Below are 14,723 nucleotides of genomic sequence, written 5' to 3' on the forward strand. Positions count from 1 at the left end.
TTTTCCAGATTTTCAAGGTCATTTCTATCAAATGAAGAAGCCATCACTGATAAATCAAAGTGGTGGTGTTAGGGTGGAAACCTTCATAACGTAAGGCCCCAAGACAGACTCTAAATCCACTTCATACTACATCCAGGTCAACAGACTTTCTTTTTGTTAGTTGAAAGATCAGGTTTTGCCTTGCACTTGAGCTTCATAAATAAGTACAGGTTTAAGGAAGAAATCAGAACTATTTGCAGAGCCTTACAATAATTAACATTGGTTAAAAATTGGTGAGGATCTCCAGTTGCCATTTCTTACACCAACTGGCATCTTCCATTGTTTACTTCAATTCTCACCATTAATCTTCACTTTTTACTAGCATTTTTATTTCCTCTGTAAACTTACCAGAAGCTGTTTACCTAAACAGGGCTAAGCACTTGCACAACAGGGATCTCAGTGCTACTTTTATACTTTCTCCTACTAGGCTAAAAAACGTCCGCTCTTTAACTGAGACATGTAAGTCAAAATTTTTAGCTGTTCTCCCAGGCCAAGTAACTTCTCCAGACCATAGTTCATTTACTTCCAACATTTTTTGTCACAGTAACTATTTATATCCCCTTGGAATTGCACCAAAATTACTTTGTTCTGTCTTTTTTTGAGGAAACACAATTTTTGACATATGCCCTTCATCATCGGAAAGGCTTAAGATCTTTACTTAAGAGGAAAAAAGAAGCACAGCAAGAGGTATTTGGGAAGTTGGTAGTGATGAGAACAATTTCATAGTGTGGACTTAGAAGTGTTAAGGAGGCAAAAGAGGGGAATAGATTAGTCAAATGAAATAAAGCTGCCTGGCACATGAAGTGTAACAGCAATCTGTTTGCAGAGTAGTTAAACATGTTAAACGTGTGGGGGGGGGGGGAACAAACAAACAGAAAACAAAACAGAAAATACCCTATTTCCTTTCCACTGGACCTAAAGTAATGTCATAGTATGAGAATAACATCCTTTCACAAGCTGTGTAAACTCTCACCCAGATCAGTTGAACCTATAGCCAGCAGGTTTTGGGCAGTTTGAAATGCAAGTTATAAACAGAACACTCTAATAAACAGAAGCATGTTGTTGTACGACAAAACAGTTTACATGTCATCCCAATGTGACAAATCAATAGGATAACATAGCAATTATAAAAAAAATGTACTTCAGATCTAAGCACATATATTTTTTCTTTTTAAGGAAAGTTAACCTGCTAGGAACATATGTATTTATGTACTTAAGTTATGTAATCCATGATTTAAGAACACGCCTATGCAATGTTACAGTCACATTAAGAATCACCTTTGCTAGTTCTCATAAAGTTTCCAAGGATTATAAAAAAAAAGTCATTTCTGGATATGCTCTTTTTTTCCATTAAGTTTTCAGTTTATGCTCTGTGACCTAAAGTATGTTTGAAAAGTTGTCATGAAGACTTATTTCTCTAGCATGATTATGTTCTGTTCAAACTCTCCCCAAATAACTCATTAGACACTGAGGAGGGCACAGGGCATGACTCTTGAGCTGAATTAACAGGCAGCGGTTAGCTGCATAACCTAACACAGAAACAGGTCATTACACCATTCCTTGTTACCCAAGCAATCAGATGATTCAAGCAATGTTCACTGAAAGTAAGTGAAGGTGAAAAAGTAAGAGAAGAATAAAAGTATTTTCCAAAGGCCTGAAGACTCTATCAGCTCTGTTTGCCAATGCATCTCTGTTGGCATTATCTTCCCACTTACCTTCTCGACCTTACTAAGAATCATGTATTGTTTCACATATTACCATTAGAGTGACATCAGTAGGTACACTAAGATCTTCATTACAGTATTAGTATATTAGAGCAAAAGGACTATATGAGCACGTACTTATAACACAAAAAAGAGGAAATAAAAATAGCAAGTCAGATATAAAAAATTAATATTCTTCATATATATAAAATCAGTAAGACCGATCCAGGCACGAGCATTAAAAAACAAACAAACAAAAACAAAACAAAAAAAAATCCTATCTTAAAAAAAGAAGATTGTTGTATTTTTTATTTCCCTAAGTTTTAGCTCAACTATTTTATCAGCACAAGCTGAATCATCCGCTTCACTATATATGTCAGCTAGTAAAGAGTCAACTGAGAATCAGTTGCTTTCTATTCGCAACATTAAAAAAAAAGGCAGGGTGTGAGTATACATTCAGATACAACTAACTGACTAGCTATTCCTACTAATTTTGAATGGTTTGAATTTCAAGAATGTATTAATAAATGTTGTGAAGTGTAGCATTTTGAAAGTTAATCAAATAAACATACTCTTCTTGAGCCAATCAAGCCATTTACAGGTGCAAAAATATCTTTTATGGGCAATCAATTCTGCTTCTGAAAAGTGCCTCCCTCACCCATGCATGTAGGCACACTGACTTCAGTTGAGGTAAGTTACATGCTTAAATGTCCTACTGGACTATGGTCATCAAAACACTAATGAAAAATATGTTTTCAGAAGCAGAAAGATAATTTCTATTCTATCAAATCTGCATTGTACTTTACAAGATGGACCAAAAAGTTCCACACCAAATGCCTTTCAATATTAGGGTCCAGTCCTGAAAATACTTCAGCAAAACAGATTCTTGTCTCAGCTCTCAAATTGAGAAAGTAAGCAAGACTGCTTTACTGAAAACACAACCATTTAGGATGTGCTGGACAAGGGCTTAGTAACTACTATCACATCCTCCTGCATGGACAAAAATATGGAAATATGGTAGTAAAACCTTGTGAACAAATACCATCTGCTCCACTTGCGTCCCTCTCACCCTGATGGTTCACAACAACCTCAGAGATCCTCTGAAAGGAAAATACTTCTTTAAAACTATTTGTGTTCAAAACACTATCCAAATAGCACAATTAAGGAAAAAAAATACTGAAATAAGAATTCAGTTGTTCAAACAATATGTCAGTCTTGAGTAAAAGTTTAACAAAATATTTTTAGAATGAAGTTAAGCTACTCCTATTCATGAAGTAACTCATTTCCAGTACAAGCCTGAAAAAAAAATAAACAAACAGACCTTAAAATCAATATAGTGGATAAAAGAATCCTCGGTAGAGATTAAAGTATAGCATGATTTTCTTAATCTTTACACCCAAAATAGATTGAGCAATACTTTGTTCTCTAGCCCTGCAATCAGCATAATCCATCTTCAGTCGAGGTGCATGCAGTTTCATTTGGTTCTCATAGCAACGATTTATATCCAATAGTAGCTCACTGATTTCTCCCAGCAATTGCTCTATTTTGATGCTTACTGCTGATACAAAATAAGGTTAAGGTACAGGAAAACAGTAACAAGAAAAGGAACACTGACAGACTGAAAACTGGAACACAGGAGACCTCCAAGTCATTAGACTGTGAAGGGGTGTTTGGGAATATGCAATGTAGCAATACTTAAACTGATACCAAAGGTAATCTTCAAGTACAACCCAGGGACAGCACTACAACAGAAAACACAGATACAGCAGGAAATACTTGCTTTCACATTCACAGCATCGCATTCACCCTTTTACAACATTCAGCATTAGTCTTCAGTTAGCAGTCATATTCTTCTAGATATTACGCATCTGGGTAAGTGATCAAAACAAAGAGGAAGATAAGAGCAAAATAACATGGAAAAAAAATGGAGAAAGAACTTCTGGAGATGAGGGCCAGAGAGAATGAATTAAGAAAGCCAAAACTAAAAACATCTTAAGACAACCTGACTTATTTCAGGAAATAAAAAAAATAAAAATAAAAAAAAAAAAAGTGCAAAGTGAAGCCAAGAAAGTAAAGCCTGTTTAACAGGGCAGTAACAATATGGTAATGTAGCTGAAATACCTGTAATTCATGAGGTTCTGCACTGATTTCCCAGATCCTTTGCATACTCACTTTATACAAGCACTCTCATGTTTGAGACACTCAGCACTACTGTTGTGCAAGACTGAGATTTTTGGGGAAAGATTTAAACATAAAGCACACTAACTGCAGTAAATAACGTATTATCTTGGTGATTTAAAAATGGAAGCAAAGGGATCTGAAGACAGACCACTTTCATCTTACCTGGCACATTCAGTTTTCTGATTTGGGAACATCACAGTCATAGTAGCTCCCATCTCTAATCTTTAGCTTCCACCTTATCTTTAAGTTCCTGCACCTGCTGTAAGAAGAGCAGAACTGCTCATTAACTAGCACCTGAACTACCTCAGTTTACAGTACAGTGCATGACAGGAAATTATCTCCCATCTTGGTTTCCTTGATATGCTGGGTTGTGAACTGGCAAGGCAGTTGCTGATTCACTGATGTCTATGCCACTCTTTGCAACAGGAAAAAATGCAGTTTCCCTACAGTGATTCCTTTAGAGTTTTGATTCAGAACTGCAAGGATATGGAACAAAAAGTTACTGCAGGACAAATTAGACTGAAATTTCAACCAAGTCTCCAGCTCTCGATGATACATATGCAGGTATAAACAGCAGTCACTGCTCACTGGGTAATACAGTACAACATCCCACCTCAAAGTATATGAACAGATTTTCCAGGTTAATTCCAATATTAGCAGATAAAAATGAATTTCCCAAAGCTCAATTTACTATGAGTTCTGTCTTTTGATAGTAGTTAAGGGGAGAGAGGTGAACACAGACTAAAACTAAACAAGATTACTGCCCATCTTCTCATATCTAAGGAGTTGCCCAAGATTTCCAAAATGTTTTGAGGAACTTCCTCCTATTTTCAAAGTTTCTGAGTTTATAACACTTAAGATGTTTCCCCCTTTTCTTCAAGGCTGTATTCCATTTCATTAGAGTAGATAGATTATTCTTTGTGAAAAAATTACATAATTGAATCTTCAATTTGTGGTATTCCGTAAATAGTAACTTGAATACAAAGACACAAAGCTACTATGAACTATTGTGTCCAAGCATATCACTTTTAAAGTACAGGCTCTACAAGAGTACCACCTGACCCATGACTTTGTGTTTATAGGACAGAATGAAGTACTTCGTGACACACTGAAGTTTCACATATTGCCTACAAGCACAAGAATAAATGAAGATTTTTAATTAATGTTGAATTAATCTGATTTCACTTTCCATTCTCACCTGTGCACAGTAATTTCAAATACTGAAAGACTAACTGCTGCTCACAAAGGAAGTTCAACACTTAACTGTCAAGCCAAAAAGTGTCATCAAATTTACTCTAGATCAACCTTGATACTCCCATTTTATGAGAGCGCCAGATGGACTACGGCCATTTGGTTTCAAATAGTTAAGTCTCTTTATTTCAATCTTGGCAGAAGTCCATGATTACTAGACTTATTTCCAAGTCAGAACATTCTCACCATCTAATGTATGATGCCAGTGTGTATTATCTACAGAGTAATTTACCTAGCGTATAACTTAAAACACATTTATGGGCGATTCATCCACAAAAATCACAGATTAGTTACTATCATGTTTTGAAGAGCAAGAATACAGTTCTAACTAAATTTGCAGGCATAAAAGATCTATAAACCACTGCCATAAAGATCTATAAACTACTACCTGGATAGCATCTGCTGACTTGTAGGAATTCAAATCCAGGATTTTGTAACCTGAAGCATAATTAAATTGCTATAAGCATTAAGTGAGCTGTTCTTTATCTTTGTACAAACACCTTTGCTAAATACACAACAGTGAATCTGTCCAAGTCTTCAGCAGTTTACCACTTCACAAAGAATGTGCAACCAGAATATCAAGGATATGTTCCAACAAAAACACTTCTTTAATTAGTAGGGTATAATTATTTTTAGTACCAAAGGTTTTAGCAGACTATCACATCTACTTTGTTTTTCTAGGCTAATAGGAAAAAAAAATTGTCACCACCTAAAACATTTCTTAAGTTATTTGGAGAAAAAAGCTTTGGAAGCTAACAGCAAGTATCCAAGAGGACCATACCCAGATTTCTTCTCAGCATCTTGAAGCATGCATATGCCTGTCTTGTTGAGTACTATTACCTTATTTATGGGAAACAGAAAACATACTAAGATTTGTATTATGCAGTTATAAGTCCTGATATTTTATGTATTGAAACTTAAGCTTATGTATTTTTTACCTCTAGATTCTGCACTGCTATGCTCCACATCTAGCACACACACTTGGTATTAAATAAAAATGTATTAGCTGAACAATTTAAATAAACCTACATGGAACATAACTAATTGCTCATATGGCAAAAAACAGATTCACTGCTCCAGTCTGCGCCACAAAGAGATCTTACCAGAAATTATTCATACTGTACACTGACATCACACTAAGAAATAGCATTGACCAGAAGTCCTCAAACTTACTGAGTGAACACTTCTGCCTGCCCTTGAAGAGTTCCTTTACGAAAGAAAACAATCATTAACCTTTAAGATCTATGTATGAGCAAGAGGCACATTCATGTCTTCTGTACACTTCTAATTGTGCAGCTCTGAATCGCCTCCTACTGCTCAACTGTTTCAGGAAACCACACTTAAATATCTACAATAGCCTAAATAGATGGGCTGAATACAGAGTGTTCAGTAAAACAGCATTTACTATAGCAGTCAAAATTCCTCCAACTTCAAAAGCAAGCCATGTTCCCCTCCAGTTGCAAAAGAACAGCAATATCTCTGTAGTGACCTGCAAGCCAGGGAGGGCATCTGGAAAAGTACAAGCATTCAAAAACACCTGTAGGCTCAACAGCCCGCTCAGTAATCCTCAGCAAGAAGTCCAGTAAAATGCATCCCATGTTACCACAAACATTTTAATGAGAAAGCCCCTGCAATGAAGTGTACACTGTTAACACAGGACATTTGTAGTGGAGTTACCAAAATAGTTAAATTGCAATTTTAAAGTGAGTAATTACAAATCCATCTGTCAGAAGCGTTGGAAATCTGTTTAAAATCTGTTTCAAAAACAGATTTCCAACACTCAGATTTTGTTCCACAAAGATAAAACAAAATCCACTCAGCTTGTCAAATGGTTTCGCAAATAATGTTATATTACCTCTACTATTGACATATTCCAATAAATCCTAAAATATTGTCAGGCTGAACATAAGCATATGTTATTGAACAGACTTAAGATAGTTCCCTAAATCTGGCCATAAATAGACAAAAAGGGTCAGAAATACAGGAAGAACATAAGATGCATAGAATTAACTCACCTGCAATAGTTTCACAACAAACCTTCTTTCTGTACAAAAGAAAAGTAAGAACTGATACCACCTGCTGTAATTAAGCCTACTGTAACAAGAAAAAAAAATACATACAGCATGGCTTTCCTGTCAGTGATGTCAACTTTGTGGGTGTGGCTGTTCACCTTTCTGGAAGTAATATGGGAGCCTGACAAAATTTCTTTAGTTCCCCGTACTCAATATAGCCTGATTTCAGAGCAAGGATAAGCAAAATCAGCACTAATACCTGGATTTGTAAAAAATTCACAACTACTTTGAAAGGCTGCATGCAGGAGTTTCTAGAGGTAAATATTTTGCATTTACATTTTTTTACTCAGGGAATGGGGGAAGGGGACAAAGGAAGAATAAAAAGTGTTAATAATGACAAAAATCTTTATATAGTTTTTAATAAAATAATGCATTTTTGAAAGCTACATAAAAATATATATTTGTTATGTACAACTCATGTTTTCTTTTTGCGCACCTGGTAGGCAGTTTTGCAATTTCCAAGAAGAGAACAAAATGATAGTCTCATCTGAGGCAAGATTTATGATAAACATAATTGGCAAGAAATTGTAAATAAACCTTTCTGTTGTTATCGACATGCACAAAAAAATTTTCAGCTACCTAGATTTCAATTAATCCTTATAACATATAACAAGTATTCCTTTATTACAGAGAATCTTCAGAAGCTGCAGTGATTATATAGGCTGAACTTTTACTTAAATAAAAATATACTTTTAAAATTAGGCAGTTTCATATAATCTCCTTACTGCAATGAAGAGTATCTCTCATTTAAACTACACTTGGTTCTTTTAATCATTCTCTTTCCCTTTGTTCTCTGCTGTTTTTTCTCCTTCTTCTAGTTCTAAGCACTATCTATGAAAGTATTAAGTTGAATATTATCCTGCCTTTACCACTGTCAGGTACAGAACTATCTCGTATCTTGTCTCCTCTATGTTCTTTCCGATCACTTTTTTCAAATCTTTGGCTTTATTTTCATTTAGCCATTAGGAGGATTCCAAAACTGACAAGGCACAGAAAGATTTATTTTTAAACCTTCAAGTCCAACCAAATCAAAAATAACTATAGCTCTTCCCTTCAGAAGTCTGTCACTAGTGACAAAAATATCATTTAAGAATACTTAAGCCAAAATATTTAGAAAAATAAAATATTTTAAACAGGTCTATCCAAATATTCAAGTCAGAAAAATCTCTGCAATCTTGGTACTAACTTACACAGATTGCTTTCCCACAAGCCAAGCAAGGCTTAGACTAATAAGTAAGTTTCCAATATTAGTTGATCCACAGTATTCATCTATAGGCACACTTTAAGCCTACAGTGAGTTTCAGATACTGGAATTAATTTAGCCCTCAATGAAAAAGGGCTATACTTATTTGGATAACTTTGCATTTATCTTGAGTGCAGACATAGGTAATTGCCATGGACCAGCTGACAAATGGTAACCCATTCATTAACCAAAGTCAGGTCTTCTGAACACCTGCAACCTCTTCTGAAGCATTCCCATTTTAAATCTGCTACAGCAGTTTGTATTTCTTATTGAAAATAAGACTTAATCTGTCAATATCAAAACAACTGAAACATTTGCTGCATAACTGCTCTCTCAGACATTCATTCCTGCTACTCTCTGCCCTCCAAAATTGAAGAATTATTTCAATAACAGGTCAATGTATGCACAATCCTTATTTTGTCACCTAAAAACATTAAGAACCAAACAAATAAATGTTCAAGCCTGTCCTGAAAATACTGGGCACTATTTAAAGTCATCATTTCCATGATTCACTACATATTACACTTCTGTGACATTCCAAAAATATATTGTACCTTATATATACAGATTATCATATAGATATCCGATTATATCATCCCTAGTAATACTGAGCATATGATATGCAAAACAAGCAACACCATTCAGTTGTTTCCAGATAAACACAAATAAGTATTGTCATGTCATTACTCTCTAGCTAAGTTCAAGAACAAACAAGTTCTGCGTGCCTAGAGATGTACTGGGAAAGGCAGATATTGCCCCTTCCACCTAATACACTCAAAGTTTCAGCTGCAGTCTTCCAAACAAGCAGAAATATTTCATTTTATTCCAAGAGTTACATATCATATGACATTATTACATTATATGCCACGCTATAATAGATCTAGTAGCTTCCAAGAGCACTTGATACAAATGAATACCATTTGGCAAGATATTTGTTATAAAGTACATATTCTAGAAAGCTAGTGTTAAAAAACATACCTGGTCTTTGTGTATTTCTATTCTAAGACTAACCATCTCCTCTCTTTCCCTCTCTACTTGAAAATTCATAGTGTTTTAATAAAAATGCAATATTCTGCTTGAAAAGCTTTTTTGGAATGGCCAATTTTTTCATGAAAGTCTTCTGGTATAAAATTTACATTGATTACTTCGGCACCTAAAGTAAAGGTACTGTTAGTAGCTGACTGAAAGCTCTTAAAAAGCTCTCAATATCCTGCTGAACAACCAGTTCTAATATCTAGCAATTCTGCACACATTTCTGTTTAGCACAAAACAAACCCCTCCACACACAAAAGCCCCACAATATTAGATACCCTGTGAAGAAATAATAAATTTGGATGCTATGTTAAATAGAAACATATGGACTTAGGAGTATTTTTGTTTTTTAACATGACTTTGGCTAACACTGGTTCCAGTATTATCAGTGGAAAGAAAAAAAAAAGTATTGTGAGTTAAATCTGTATTCTTTTCATTGTGAGTCTGTACTCTAAGCAATCAAGAGACTCTCTTAAAATTTCCACTTTATCTTGAATCAAAGGTTTAAGTTAAATTTCACTAACACAAACTAATCAGTTTCAAGGTTACACATATTTTTCGAACATATTTACATAATTAGTAATACTATGTTGTAAAAAATATCCAAAATACAGGCATAACTATAGGCATTAGAAGCTCCAAAGAAGAGTCACCTAAGCTTAATTCAACCACTCGAATGCATCATTTATTATTTCCACTTGTTAATAACAAAGTAGTGCTAAATGGAAATCCTGAAACAATATGGTATGCCATATGGCTAAAACTGGATATTAAAATTGCAAATATCAATTACTAATCCACTAATGCTGAGAGCCAAAATCCATGGACAATAAGAATTTAATCCAATTCAGCAACTAAAACATGAGCCAAGCCTGATATGCAGAAGACAAATCTATAGAAGTTTTCACAAAAAGGAAGCAACTCCAGTTTTATTGCAAATACGTTTATTTGCAAATATTTTTATTGCAAAAAAATATTTTATTGTTTCTTATATGACCAAACTGAAGCCTTCATAACACCACGAAATTATTACATACTGTAGCCAGAAACATCTTGCTTAGTTTCAAGAAAGGGCATTCCACAATCACAAGATGATAAATATTTTAACTATAATTAAAATATTCCTGAAGTAACTGTATTAACATGGTGGGTTACAAACACAAAACAAAACCACTCTTCACATTCCAGGGTAATTTTTAAGAATTTTATTTTACTAATTTTATTTTTTATTTTATTTTACTTTTAAAAGTTATACCACCTGTAGAGAGTGTTACCTCCCTAGATGATGCTATGAAAAAATCTACACTGTAAGTTCTACATGCTTCATAATTACACAAAACTTTATTGTTTACTTTCACATGACGAAATAAATTCTCATTAAGTCCAAATATCATGCTTTCAAATTTCTTTAAAACAAAAAAATAATTTTAAAACTGTTCCATTAGGATTTACTGTGGATTTCTAACTCTACAGTCTGCCAAAAACTTCATGACAGGATGCTTGCTACCTACTGACCTAACAACTGCAAGGACTAAAGGATAAATGCAATATCTTACTCAATATAGGATCCCACTTCACCCTTCCCCTTCCTGATCCTGTGGTAAAAGGCCAAAGTACTACTACCAAAAGATTGTACAGCTAGTTTCAAGTTCAATAGCACATTAAAAGTATCAACAAACAGAATAAACAAGAATACTGTTTAAGAAATTGTTTTAAAAAAATTGTTCTTGAACTAGCCTCCGAGTAAAAGATATTCAGCTAATTTCATGATTTACCTTTTTTTCCCCCTCCCCAAAACAAAAGCCTCAACTGCAAATTAGCTCTTCTGTTTCCTGCTTTCCCTCTGTATTAACTACAGATAGGTTATTACATTAAAGAACAAACATCTAATAATACATAAAGTCACAGATAAACAGAACTAAGTGTCTTGGTATTACCAAACTTTGGAGTTCATTTGAATACAGAAGACACAACATAACCAAGTCTTATTTTTCCTGCTATGGCAATGTATTATTTTAAGCCTGAGAATAAAAGTCTGGTATATCAAATATTAACTACAGTATCTAAATAGAATAGCCTGGTTGAGAAGGTTGGTACTATAGCAAAATATCGTAACAATTAAATTGAAAGCTCATTTCTTAAAAGATATTAAAAACAATAAAGATTTTAAAATCCCTAATATCATTTTAAAATATGATATCTTGACAGACACAGAACTCTTTAATATCCCCCAAAATCTTTCTTACCCTTCTCCATAACGTGAGTAATTATCTAAAATATGTCAATGTTTAAGGCAAAAGCACTTTTTAAAAACTCTACAAATCATGAGGATTTTGAAGCAGATAGGAGACTTATATTACAAAAAGGATGATTGTCTACAAGGAATCTGATGATTACTGGGCTGGTAGAAAATCAGTAATAGTACACAGTCCTAGCAGAAGCTTTGCACATCTATGTTCTAAATTTTAAATATTTTTCAACAACATGTTATGGAAAAACATAACATTTTAATAACATTGAGCAGGCGCTGGAAGGTAAAACGAAAATCATGTCACCCTTTTATCCAGTAACAGCCTACGTGAACATTTCAATAAAACTATTTACTCCTCCCACCTAGTCTCCAATCTGGAAAGCCTCACAAAAATAAGAAAAATATACAGAATTCTTGTAACAATCTTCCAAGTAGTCCTCCCACCCCCACCCCAAAAAAAGAAGAAAGCAAACAGAACCAGAAAGTAAATCTAAAACACAATTAGGGAATAAGATCTAGCTGGCAAGGCTGTGGTGAGGAGGAGTTGAAAAATGAGAGCTGCCTTGCTGCAAACGCCATCTTGTTGCAGTTATTGGGCCCGGGCACAGAAGGATCCATTCATTTACAGCAAAAAGAAAATCAAACACACACCCTGGCTAATCTGCAGCCACCAAGACAACTATGCTATTATCATCCCTTCTCTTTCTCTTCTCCCAAAGAGCACAGAGGGGGAAAATACACTGTATCTAAGACACCTAATATATTACACTTAGAACAAGTTTAGCTTTTAATGCAGTATCTTAATTTTCTCACATGCTTTTTACATGCACATCGACAGCATTTTGTTTTAATTCACATCCTTGTGTTTCACAGACCAGCTTAAAACATGAGATAAACTTACCACAATTACATGTAAATATTTTACAATATCTGTAATAGCTGTAAAATGTTTAATTTTTATTTTCAGTTTTAAATAACCTCTCCAAGCTGAGCCAACTATTCACAAAAGCTGTTTCAACAATCATTTAAGCCTTACTTTTACAGTCCTTTCCTCTTGTTTTCCACTCTGAAGACCATACATAATGTGGCAGTCACTACCCTAGAAAGGATGCCTTATTTAAAATAAGGAGTCCCAGCTACGACTCTGTTAGAGAATAATGAAATATCACATTCTTTAAAATTTCAGCTCATCTTCATGAATGATAAATTGACATCTTGGAATATGCTCTCCATCATTCTGATTTTCTTCTGAATAAGATTTTTTAAAAATAACATTTCCTGCCTCTTTCATGTTTATACACAAGGTTCTATATCTGTTCATTTTTATACAAAGCTGTAGAGCTGGAATAAAAATACTACACCTTAAGAATGCCCTCGTATGAGTAAAAAAAAAATTAATACCGAAATCTTTTCGATTATAGGCTCAGTACTGAAATAATATTTTAAGAATGCTTCCGAGGAGAAAACTTCATTTTTCTATTGTAGTAAACACCCTCCATGATCTTCATTATTGCTGTTACAGGCACACAAAAATATGCAGTACCATAATAGATGGGGACACAAATATGCAGGCTAAACACATCCTCACCCCTGATTTTTAAGAGAGAACAAAACCGTTTTCTGCCCCTACCTCCCCCAATAAAAATAGCATGAATCCAGCCTTCAAGCCCCAGATGTTCCCTCCACTGGACTGGGGGCTGCTAGAAGCAGTCTTACCCTGTTTGTCTCACCCCCGTCTCCGCTTAATCAGTTTTCCACCATTACAGCAGAGGCACCATTGCTTTTTCTTCAATCTCTCTCCAAGTATCCCCTCTGCAGGCTTGATCTCTCTGGAAACTCACCTCTTATACCCTAACACACAAGAAAATACCCTAAACCGGCTAACATAGATCACTACAGCCTAATTATAATTAAAAATGGAACCTCGCAAAATCCAAGGTCTCCTCCCTTTGCGCCTTAAAACCTTCAGGAGAAAATCAGTCCCACCCACACCTTTTTCTCCTCCTCCTCCTCCTCTACCAGCTACAAACACCCTTCTTTTTTAGGGGAAGCTCAAGTATCGAAGAGGTGGGAAAGCGCGGAGCGGGGGGGGGGGGGGGGGAAGGGAGTATTTCAATCTCGCTATGCGAAGAGGTGGACAGACCATTAACTGCCCTTCTTTCCTGCGGGGGCAAGGAAAGGGTGGGCGAAGAAGAAAGCACCGTGCAGGGTGGCGGGGGTGGGTGGCGGGGGAGAAGGTACAACCAGGAGCTCCGAGGTGATGAGAGGATTGAAAGAGCAGCGCAAAGGGAGGAAGAAGGAAAAGAGAAGTGCGGCTGCAATGGGGAAGAATGGGGGAGGGGGGCAGCGTGGAAGCCGCGGAGAGGAAGACGAAACCGGGGATGGAGAGCCGGGGGGGGGGGAGGGGGAGGCCGGGAGCGGCCGAGGAGACGGGGCGGCGGGAAGATGGCTTCGGGGTGGGGCTGCGATACGGACGAGACTCGTAGAGCCGAGCAGAGGTGAAGAGGCACCGGCGAGCACAGGGCTTCAGCGCGGACCGTGTCGTCGTCGTCGTGGCCCCCCCCTCCCCCGCCGCCCTCCTCTCCCCTCAGACGGTTACCTGCCCTTCCGGCCGCTGCTCATTAACGGGGCCGGTATGTCCGCCGCCCGCGGCCCCTGCCTGCTTTGGCTGCGCCCCCGCGGGCTGGGGAGGGGAACGGGGGCGGAGGAGGAGGGGAGCCGTCCGCGCTGTGTCTGGCTGGTCCCGGGGAGACCGCAGCTCGGGCGGGAGGGGAGGGGGGCGGGAGTCGGAAGGAGAGGGCGGGGGGGGGGGGTCGCTGGGTCTCGGCTCCTCCTAGTTTACTTGGTGCCCGCTCAGCTCCGCGCAGCCATCGGGGAGCAAGAGCTTGGGCGCGGTAACCTCCCCACTCCGCCCCGCCCGTGCTGCCCGGCCGGGAAACCCCGGCGCCGCT

The 14,723-nt window shown here is 36.9% G+C and overlaps 1 protein-coding gene across 3 annotated transcripts in view; it reads right to left on the reverse strand.

Annotated features, from left to right (window-relative positions):
- Positions 1–14,686, reverse strand: part of GNB1 (G protein subunit beta 1) — a 52,614-nt gene extending 37,928 nt beyond the window's left edge. For 2 of the 3 annotated variants that reach the window (XM_062593197.1, XM_062593195.1), the window contains exon 1: positions 14,372–14,686. The gene's annotated coding sequence lies outside the window, so the exon portion shown is untranslated. The remainder of the gene's footprint in view (positions 1–14,371) is intronic. The other variant, XM_062593194.1, reaches the window with a different exon arrangement.
- Between the last annotated feature and the right edge of the window lie 37 nt (positions 14,687–14,723).

The sequence above is a fragment of the Rhea pennata genome, chromosome 22 (genome assembly GCF_028389875.1).
Source record: "Rhea pennata isolate bPtePen1 chromosome 22, bPtePen1.pri, whole genome shotgun sequence".
NCBI lineage: Eukaryota > Metazoa > Chordata > Aves > Rheiformes > Rheidae > Rhea > Rhea pennata.